At 32.5% G+C, this 11,695-nt stretch overlaps 1 long non-coding RNA gene across 3 annotated transcripts; it reads right to left on the reverse strand.

The window, feature by feature from the left end:
* Positions 1 to 1,041: 1,041 nt before the first annotated feature.
* Positions 1,042 to 3,775, reverse strand: LOC139891386 (uncharacterized). Of its 3 annotated transcripts, none has more exons than XR_011773638.1 (8): positions 3,574 to 3,775; positions 3,290 to 3,400; positions 2,727 to 2,881; positions 2,480 to 2,582; positions 2,191 to 2,251; positions 1,779 to 1,903; positions 1,594 to 1,678; positions 1,042 to 1,481 (listed from the first exon to the last, which is right to left on the reverse strand). It is a non-coding gene; the product is annotated as an uncharacterized lncRNA (long non-coding RNA). The 3 variants fall into 3 exon arrangements; XR_011773639.1 differs by having other exon boundaries at positions 1,042 to 1,328; positions 1,405 to 1,481; positions 1,779 to 2,251; XR_011773637.1 differs by having other exon boundaries at positions 1,779 to 2,251.
* Positions 3,776 to 11,695: the final 7,920 nt, after the last annotated feature.

Genomic DNA, 11,695 nt, shown 5'->3' on the forward strand with positions numbered 1-11,695 from the left:
ATACCGTTAAAAAGGAAAAGTTTCCTAAATCAAAGTGGTCCTCTCAACAGAGACTCGTAATCATACAATGTATATGATAAATCAATCATTTGATATTATCTTCTAATTCCATCGATAATCATATTGAAACAAATACGTTCATGTAAAGTATTATACATTTAATCATTTGTTAATATTCTCAAGTTATAATATATATATATATATATATATATATATATATTATATATATGTATATATATATATATAATGGTTCGTGAATCGTCGGAGTTTGGTTGAGGTAAAATGAATGTATGAACATAGTTTAAAATTTTTGAGATTCAACATTACAGACCTTGCTTATCGTGTCGGAAACATATAAAGATCAAGTTTAAATTTGGTCAGAAATTTCCGGGTTGTCACACTCAGGTGTATGCTCATTCACCACAATTATAATTTGTCATTTTTATCATTTCGTTAACCTTGAGCTTGATGCTTTTCAGTATCTAGATGTAAATTGTTATAACCTATTACTTATTTAAAACCTGAATTCATAATAGATTAGCTTATATATAAATCATATGGATCATTACTTGTAAAGGCTTCTTAATGATACTATATAAATCAGTATCAACTATTGACAATACAACCAACGAAGCATTGCTTCAATGGTACTGCGGTTACACTTGTGTACTCGCAGGGCTAGAGGTCTCGGGTTCGAGCCTCGTCACCCGCTCTAGGAATTGAAATATATTCTTTGAAGGTGGCCCAAAGGGAAGGTTTTACCGACCCGCTCCGGGACTAAGATCCGGCCCGCCTGCCCTTCGGGATGGTTAAATGGTCGGATCCTCAGAGTATGGTTCGGGTTTCCTGCCCGAAAGCGCGTGTGTGTGCAAATGATGACTAGGCTTCGGTCCGGATTGATGCAAGCTTGCCTTTCAAAAAAAAAAAAAAAAAAAAAAAAAAAAAAAAAAAAAAAAAAAAAAAAACTTTGACATTACCATAATAGTGCGATCCAAAAACTATTGCTTTATATAAGACCAAGGTTACAAAATGGTGGAAGAACTTATATATGAATCGTATGTATGTGTCATCTAAAATACACTTGACTAATCTGGAACAAAGCAACACAACATTGAAACTCTAATATTTCAATTGATTGAAATAACAGTTCAACTTACAATAAATGAAGTAGAGCTTTATTCTTTATTTTCCATTCTATTTGTTATTCCTAACTTTAGAGTATAGGTACGTTAATACTAAAAGTTTTCTAAACATAAACATCTGAACATTACAACTATAAACTCCAAAAACACATCCAAAACCCATTTTTACGATCCTCTTGGCCACAACTGTATATAGCATAAGCAGTAAAGCACTTAACTTCGCATCAGACACTATGTAGGCTAAAAGTTAGAAAAAATTTACCTTTATAGGTGGAGCTGAGATACAAGACAACAATGATCCACTCAAAGCAAGATAGGATTTTTTTAGGAAACTTATGCCTACATAAAACAAAATGATCATCAATAACTTTATAAGTCTACGGGTGATATACCTATCGATCTCCATTGAGATAGTTGAGTTGGATTTGATATTAAAATGCAAGGAAATCACCAGGTTAAAATGAACGGTAGCCTTGCTTTAACTTTCTGTTGCACTTATCAATGCATTTACCAAAAAAAAGAAGCTACATCCAATCCTTAATATATAAAAAAGCATCATTTAACGTGTACCTTTTCAGTAATATTTTTGTATTTAGTTGCATAAAAATAAATTTTTTTAACACAATAAATACTCACATATCAAGTCGACATATAATACATCAACATGTTATATACATATCTTTATCTCAACTGAAACTTGAATCCATGATCACCTAATTGATGGGCTGCAGTACTGCTATTTAGCCCAACGGTGTGTAAGCCTGATCTTGATAAGAAAACAAAATTGTCAAAAAAAATGAGCATAAGAAGATAAGCTAAAATAAGAAAAATGACATACCCTGTTATGTTGTGCCTTCAAAATGAAAGGTTTAGGTAGCAACTAAAATCGTCATAGAACTTTTAATCAATGGTTTTGTTCTTTTACCTTAAACTTCAACTAATTTTTTAATTGCATTTTCATACATTTGAAATTCATTTTGCTCCTTACAAAATCTATTGATAATATTACTTGTCAAACTACAAATCTTATAAGGAAATAAAACGTCACCTTGATTTGCAATGACCGGTTGATTAGCTGAAAGACGAAAAAAAAAAAAAAAAAAATCATCCTGCCATCAAACACGAAATCAAATTATTAATAGTCCCACAACAGTATACTATGCAATATATTATTCTCATAAACATATAACTACGGTTTGAAGTAAATCATGAAACCGCGCATTAAGAACCCCGATGTGTGAAAAGGGTATAATGAAATAATGAAGATGAGTATTATCACTCAAATTGTATCTTCTACTAATAGATATGTATGTTTATGCATGATTTTATATATGTACCTCATGACTTTTATCTTTGTCAAGATCATATGCCATTAAATTCCTTTTCAAGATCCTATCCCATTGAATCAAGCATCATTCCTTCATCATATTCCGGAATCCTCTAGCACCAACAAAACACAATAAAACCTAATTCAGTAAACAAAAACCATTAATTCCCAAACACTTGAATAAAAAACAAAATTTTCCAATTATCTTTGTCTAAACATCATTGGTGATGGCGCTAGCACGTCCTTTTGGAACGAACCTTGGTTGTGTGGTGAAGTCTGAAGGCAAGATTCAGCAGGCTTGCTCGTTTGGAAACTGACTTGAATGTTACTGTTAAGGACGGAATCATGTGGGATGGCAACAAAATCTGTTGTGCTTGGAGCTAGACCAAAACACCCCATCCTTCTTTATATCCTGAAGAGAATGTCCACACATGTGATGGTAACATGCTTACAATTCCACTACAAACAGACTTAAGAAAACAAATGAATTGGCCAACTTATACAAAAGCTAAAACATATATAATCACAACTGTGTAAGCAATAACGGTTAATAGCATATGTGGGTCATTCGACTAATATATGTGGTATTCAACACTTAACGAAAGTGGCAAACGAAAGTGGCAAACGGAATTACGGAGTATAATACAATTTGTTCTTCTAACAATAGCCTAATCTTTTAAATTAAATTTACGCATCAAATTTAGACTTCAGACGACTTTCAAACGACTTTCATACACTGCTACAATTTGTGTCAAACCTTTTATTCATCTAACTTAAATTGTGAAGAAGAAAGAATATGATAATGGATTAAATATAATACCTAAAATCATCTGTTCGATAATATTCCGATCTATGCGACGATATCAAGAACTAACGATTGGAATTAATACCATCTTTCGTTCTTCAATTTATGTTATAATTCTTCATTGACCTGCAAACCCCCAATCTCAGATAGGTTAATTAAATTGTTTTTTGAATTATAAAGATCGAATTGTTCTACGAAATAGCGTGATTGACAATGAAGAACCCTAATTTGATGGTGTTCCAATCATGAATTGGAACACGACTTATCTTTCAAACAATTTGGAAAATAAACTGTCGAACCTTGATTGAATTGCAATACCCTATTGAAATCGAGGTTTCAATCTTTGAGAGGAATCTACACTGGATCGAATTGTTGGTGTTGAATACGTTAATTGTTTGTGAACTGACCGATCTAAATTTTTTATTTTGTATACTGTATTATTGATTGTTGAAAGGGGATGGGGTATTCTGTAACTCAACAAATGAATTTGAGGAGTGAGACAAATATGATCACTTGATTTAGTGGTTGATTTTGAAAATTAGTTTTTTTTTTTTTTTTTTTTTTTTTTTTTTTTTTTTTTTTTTTTGTTATAATTCAGTATGCTTATAACTACCTTTAGTGGTTTGATTCTTGATGTTATAATTCAGTAGGCTTATAACTACCTTTAGTGGTTTGATTCTTGATTAAGAATGCTAATAATGAAGTATAAGAGTAAAGATGATAATGGAGAGAAAGAAAGAAATACTTTGTAAGTGTGAGAAAATGGTGCAAGTTTAATGCTTGCATTCATGGCTATTTATAGCAAAAATATCACAAGTTTAGGTAATACAATAATATTAATTTTGTGTATCAATAATTGACTATCCATTTATATATATATTTATATATTATAACACTCCCCCTTGGATAGCAATTTTGTTTGTTGAAGATCAACTGTAAGTTACTGCCTCGTTAAAAACCTTGCTAAAGAAAACCCAGTGGGAAAAAAACTTTAGCTAAGGGAAAAAGAGTGCAGCATGGAGTTGACTCCCCCTCAAGTAGACATCGCTTCAGTTGTTACATCTTTTGAACATGTCTCATACCAATGTTATGAACGTGTGTTCTGAAAATAGCAGTTGAAAGTGCTTTCGTGAAAAGATCAGCAGAGTTTTTGCTGGATTGAACATATCTCATTTCAATCTCGTTGTCCTTAATGAGATTTGAGTGTATGAGAAGAATCTAGGAGGTATGTGTTTGGTTCGGTCACTTTTGATATACCCTTCTTTCATCTGTGCTATGCAAGCTGCATTATCTTCATAGATAATTGTTGGACTTTTATCGCGTTCTAGTCCACAAGAATCAGTAATGATTTGTGTCATTGATCTCAACCAAAAACATTCCCGAGTAGCTTCATGTAATGCAATCACTTCGGCATGATTTGATGATGTAGCAACAAGTGTTTGTTTTTGAGAACGCCATGATATTGCAGTACCTCCATTTAGGAATATATATCCAGTTTGAGATTTAGCTTTATGTGGATCAGATAAATAACCTGCATCAGCATAACCAACCAAATCTTGTTTTGATTCGTTAGAATAAAATAATCCTAAATCAGTAGTTCCTCGAAGGTATCGAAATATGTGTTTGATCCCATTCCAGTGTCTTTTGGTAGGAGCAGAGCTGAACCTTGCCAACAAATTAACTGCAAAAGAAATGTCAGGTCTTGTACAATTTGTAAGATACATAAGAGCTCCAATTGCACTAAGATATGGTACTTCTGGTCCAAGAATATCTTCATGATCTTCACATGGACGAAATGGATCAGTTTCAACATTGAGTGATCTAACAACCATAGGAGTACTTAATGGTTTTGCCTTGTCCATATTGAAACGTTTCAGAATCTTTTCAGTATATGTTGTTTGATGTACAAGTAAACCATTAGGCATATGCTCAATTTGTAAACCAAGGCAATACTTGATTTTCCGAGATCTTTCATTTCAAATTCTTTCTTTAGAAGTTGAATGGCTTATGGATCTCTTTATTTGTACCTATGATGTTAAGATCATCAACATAAACAGCTATGATCACATATCCGGATGTTGTTTTCTTAATGAAAACACAAGGACAAGTAAGGTTATTTGTATACCCTTTGCTTATCAAGTAATCACTTAATCTGTTATACCACATACGTCCCGATTGTTTTAACCCATATAATGATCTTTGTAATTTAATTGAATACATTTCTTTGGGTTTTGCATTTGATGCTTCTGGTACCTTAAATCCTTCAGGTATCTTCATATATATATATCACTATCATGTGATCCATATAGATAAGCAGTCACAACATCCATGAGATGCATTTCTAAATTTTTAGAAACTGCCAGGCTGATTAAGTATCTAAAAGTAATTGCATCCATAACAGGGGAATAAGTTTCTTCATAATCAATTCTCGGTCTTTGAGAAAAACCTTGAGCTACAAGTCTAGCTTTATACCTTGTAACTTCATTTTTCTCATTTCTTTTTCGGACAAAAATCCATCTGTATCCTATAGGTTTCACATCTTTAGGAGTGAGAATGATGGATCCGAAAACTTTTCTTTTATTGAGTGATTCTAATTCAGCTCGTATTGCTTCTTTCCATTGAGCCCAATCATGTCTATTTTGACATTCAACCATAGATGTTGGTTCTGGATCATCATCATTATTCATGATGTCATATGCAACATTAAATGAAAATTTCTCATCAAGATTTTTCATTTCATTTCGGTTCCATAATATTTTTGAATGTGCATAATTGATTGCAATTTCTGTATTGACATCATCAATCTCCTCTGCAGTAGGAGTACTGATTTGTGGTTCTTCTTGAACACTTTCTTTTACCTTATTATCAGCTGATTTTCTTTTTCGAGGATTTTTATCTTTGGAACCAACTGGTCTCCCACGTTTCAGACGTGGCATAGATTCTTGAGTGACTACATTATCAGTTTTCCGATTTGGAATCTCAACTCGAGCTGGAGTATTAACTGCTGGTATATATGATTTAGTCACCCTTTTTGTATCTGTGAATGCATCAGGCAATTGATTTGCAAGTTCTTGTATATGCATTATCTTTTGAACTTCTATCTCGCATTCTTTTGTGCGAGGATCAAGATACTTTAATTGAGGTTCACACCATGAAACATCATTTTCTTTATTTTTTATTTCTCCCCCTAATCTAGGAAACAATGTTTCATTAAAATGACAATCAGCAAAACGTGCTGTAAAAACATCACCTGTCATAGGTTCAATATACCTTATGATTGAAGATGTTTCATATCCAACATATATTCCCAACCTCCTTTGAGGACCCATTTTTGTACGTTGTGGTGGCGCAATTGGAACATATACTGCACAACCAAATGTTCTAAGGTGGGAAATATTTGGCTCTTGACCAAAAGCAAGTTGTAGGGGGAATATTTATGACTTGCACTTGGTCTGATGCGAATCAATGCAGTAGCATGTAAAATTGCATGATCCCATATAGATACAGGGAGTTTTGTTCTCATTATCAATGGTCTAGCGATTAACTGTAAACGTTTAATTAGTGACTCCGCTAAACCATTTTGTGTATGCACATGAGCAACAGAATGTTCAACAACAATTCCTATAGACATGCAATAGTCATTAAATGCTTGAGATGTAAACTCACCAGCATTATCAAGTCTCACTTTTTTAATGATGTAATCAGGAAAATGTGCTCTCAATTTAATAATTTCGTCAAGAAATTTTGCAAATGCCACATTACGGCTTGATAACAGACAAACATGAGACCATCTACTAGATGCGTCTATTAGGACCATGAAATATCTAAATGGTCCACATTGTAGTGACCCGAACTTTTCCATGTTTATATATATATTAAATGAAATTGTTATTTTACATGATTAAGTGTTTTCAACATGTTAAGCAATCAAACTTGTTAAGACTTGATTAATTGAAATAGGTTTCATATAGACAATTGACCACCCAAGTTGACCGGTGATTCACGAACGTTAAAACTTGTAAAAACTATATGATGACATATATATGGTTATATATATAGTTAACATGATATTATGATAAGTAAACATATCATTAAGTATATTAACAATGAACTACATATGTAAAAACAAGACTACTAACTTAATGATTTTGAAACGAGACATATATGTAACGATTATCGTTGTAACGACATTTAATGTATATATATCATATTAAGAGATATTCGTACATCATAATATCATGATAATATAATAATTTAAAATCTCTTTTGATATTATAAACATTAGGTTAACAACATTTAACAAGATCGTTAACCTAAAGGTTTCAAAACAACACTTACATGTAACGACTAACGATGACTTAACGACTCAGTTAAAATGTATATACATGTAGTATTTTAATATGTATTCATAAACTTTTGAAAGACTTCAAGACACTTATCAAAATACTTCTACTTAACAAAAATGCTTATAATTACATCCTCGTTCAGTTTCATCAACAATTCTACTCGTATGCACCCGTATTTATACTCGTACAATACACAGCTTTTAGATGTATGTACTATTGGTATATACACTCCAATGATCAGCTCTTAGCAGCCCATGTGAGTCACCTAACACATGTGGGAACCATCATTTGGCAACTAGCATGAAATATCTCATAAAATTACAAAAATATGAGTAATCATTCATGACTTATTTACATGAAAACAAAATTACATATCCTTTATATCTAATCCATACACCAACGACCAAAAACACCTACAAACACTTTCATTCTTCAATTTTCTTCATCTAATTGATCTCTCTCAAGTTCTATCTTCAAGTTCTAAGTGTTTTTCATAAATTCTACAAGTTCTAGTTACATAAAATCAAGAATACTTTCAAGTTTGCTAGCTCACTTCCAATCTTGTAAGGTGATCATCCAACCTCAAGAAATCTTTGTTTCTTACAGTAGGTTATCATTCTAATACAATGTAATAATCATATTCAAACTTTGTTTCAATTTCTATAACTATAACAATCTTATTTCAAGTGATGATCTTACTTGAACTTGTTTTCGTGTCATGATTCTGCTTCAAGAACTTCGAGCCATCCAAGGATCCGTTGAAGCTAGATCCATTTTTCTCTTTTCCAGTAGGTTTATCCAAGGAACTTAAGGTAGTAATGATGTTCATAACATCATTCGATTCATACATATAAAGCTATCTTATTCAAAGGTTTAAACTTGTAATCACTAGAACATAGTTTAGTTAATTCTAAACTTGTTCGCAAACAAAAGTTAATCCTTCTAACTTGAATTTTAAAATCAACTAAACACATGTTCTATATCTATATGATATGCTAACTTAACGATTTAAAACCTGGAAACACGAAAAACACTGTAAAACCTAATTTACGCCGTCGTAGTAACACCGCGGGCTGTTTTGGGTTAGTTAATTAAAAACTATGATAAACTTTGATTTAAAAGTTGTTCTTCTGGGAAAATGATTTTTCTTATGAACATAAAACTATATCCAAAAATCATGATTAAACTCAAAGTGTAAGTATGTTTTCTAAAATGATTATCTAGACGTCGTTCTTTCGACTGAAATGACTACCTTTACAAAAACGACTTGTAACTTATTTTTCCGACTATAAACCTATACTTTTTCTGTTTATATTCATAAAATAGAGTTAAATATGAAACCATAGCAATTTGATTCACTCAAAACGGATTTAAAATGAAGAAGTTATGGGTAAAACAAGATTGGGTAATTTTTCTCATTTTAGCTACGTGAAAATTGGTAACAAATCTATTCCAACCATAACTTAATCAACTTGTATTGTATATTATGTAATCTTGAGATACCATAGACACGTATACAATGTTTCGACCTATCATGTCGACACATCTATATATATTTCGGAACAACCATAGACACTCTATATGTGAATGTTGGAGTTAGCTATACAGGGTTGAGGTTGATTCTAAAATATATATAGTTTGAGTTGTGATCAATACTGAGATACGTATACACTGGGTCGTGGATTGATTCAAGATAATATTTATCGATTTATTTCTGTACATCTAACTGTGGACAACTAGTTGTAGGTTACTAACGTGGACAGCTGACTTAATAAACTTAAAACATCAAAATATATTAAAAGTGTTGTAAATATATTTTGAACATACTTTGATATATATGTATATATTGTTATAGGTTCGTGAATCAACCAGTGGCCAAGTCTTACTTCCCGACGAAGTAAAAATCTGTGAAAGTGAGTTATAGTCCCACTTTTAAAATCTAATATTTTTGGGATGAGAATACATGCAGGTTTTATAAATGATTTACAAAATAGACACAAGTACGTGAAACTACATTCTATGGTTGAATTATCGAAATCGAATATGCCCCTTTTTATTAAGTCTGGTAATCTAAGAATTAGGGAACAGACACCCTAATTGACGCGAATCCTAAAGATAGATCTATTGGGCCCAACAAGCCCCATCCAAAGTACCGGATGCTTTAGTACTTTGAAATTTATATCATATCCGAAGGGTGTCCCGGAATGATGGGGATATTCTTATATATGCATCTTGTTAATGTCGGTTACCAGGTGTTCACCATATGAATGATTTTTATCTCTATGTATGAGATGTGTATTGAAATATGAAATCGTGTGGTCTATTGTTACGATTTGATATATATAGGTTAAACTATAACTCACCAACATTTTTGTTGACGTTTAAAGCATGTTTATTCTCAGGTGAATACTAAGAGCTTCCGCGGTTGCATACTAAAATAAGGACAAGATTTGGAGTCCATGTTTGTATGATATTGTGTAAAAACTGCATTCAAGAAACTGATTTCGATGTAACATATTTGTATTGTAAACCATTATGTAATGGTCGTGTGTAAACAGGATATTTTAGATTATCATTATTTGATAATCTACGTAAAGCTTTTTAAACCTTTATTTATGAAATAAAGGTTATGGTTTATTTTAAAAATGAATGCAGTCTTTGAAAAACGTCTCATATAGAGGTCAAAACCTCGCAACGAAATCAATTAATATGGAACGTTTTTAATCAATAAGAACGGGACATTTCAGTTGGTATCCGAGCGTTTGTCTTAGAGAACCAGAATTTTGCATTAGTGTGTCTTAACGAGTTTGTTAGGATGCATTATTGAGTCTGGACTTCGACTGTGTTTACTTGAAAAATGATTGCTTAACAAAGTTTGTTGGAAACTATATATTTTTAACATGTGAATATTATGTGATATATTAATCTCTTAACGCGTTTGATATTATGTGATAGATGTCTACCTCTAGAACAAGTCCCATTGACTCACCTAATAATAATGAAGAGTCAAATGTAAATTGGAATGATTCGTGGACTGATTCACAAGTTCCCGAAGAGGAACCGGAAGAAGAGTCGGAACCGGAAGAAGAATCAGAACCTGAAGAGGAGGAACCGGAGGAGGAAATAGAACCGGTGGGGGAAATAATAAAATGGTTAAGTAAAAGAAAATCCTCAAACAACCGACCAAGGTTAATTATGGTCAATGGTGTTTCCGCCAAGGAAGCAAAATATTGGGAGGATTACCAATTCTCCGATGAATCGGATTCCGATGAGAATTCCGATGATGTTATAGAAATTACCCCAACTGAATTTAAAAAGGCAAAAGAAAATAATAAGGGAAAGGGCATAAAAATAGAGAAATCTAATTCCAACCCCGATGAACTTTATATGTATCGTCAACCCCCGAAGCCCTTAAGTTGTAACAATGACCCGGGAACCTCTAAACCACCAGGTTTTTCTAAACCAATGTGGAAAACGACGGATCGTATTAGGGGAACATCATATATCCCTAGAAACTTGTCAAAATGAACCAAAACCGAAGAAGAAGAAACGAGCGAGTCGGATTAAGATAGTTGTATTCGTGTGGTGTAATATATGTAATATAGTGTGCTTATGCTTTATGATATATGTAAAAATTGCTTGTATTAATAAGTATTTTTTTTTATGAATTTAACTCTTGTCTATTTTACAGTATAAAAACACAAAATGGATAGACAACCCAATATTTTAAGAGACCTACCCGGAGACATGATTGATGAAATCTTGTCTAGAGTCGGTCAGAATTCTTCGGCACAACTATTTACGGCGAAATCAGTTTGTAAGACATTCGAAGAACGTTCCAAGAATGTCTTGGTTTACATTGGGAAACCCATAAGTTACGATGTGTTTACTTTGACGCATATATTGCGGGGAACCCAAATGCTATTTTACGCAACGGGTTAAGAAAGTATTTTGACTCAATGTATCCGAATATAGGACTTCATGATTTAGAAAAAGCGGCTAACATACAACATAAAGAAGCATGCTATGCTTACGGGTTAGTAATGTTCGCTTCTCACCAAAGTGAGAAAAAGAA

The sequence above is a fragment of the Rutidosis leptorrhynchoides genome, chromosome 2, assembly GCF_046630445.1.
Source record: "Rutidosis leptorrhynchoides isolate AG116_Rl617_1_P2 chromosome 2, CSIRO_AGI_Rlap_v1, whole genome shotgun sequence".
Lineage (NCBI taxonomy): Eukaryota > Viridiplantae > Streptophyta > Magnoliopsida > Asterales > Asteraceae > Rutidosis > Rutidosis leptorrhynchoides.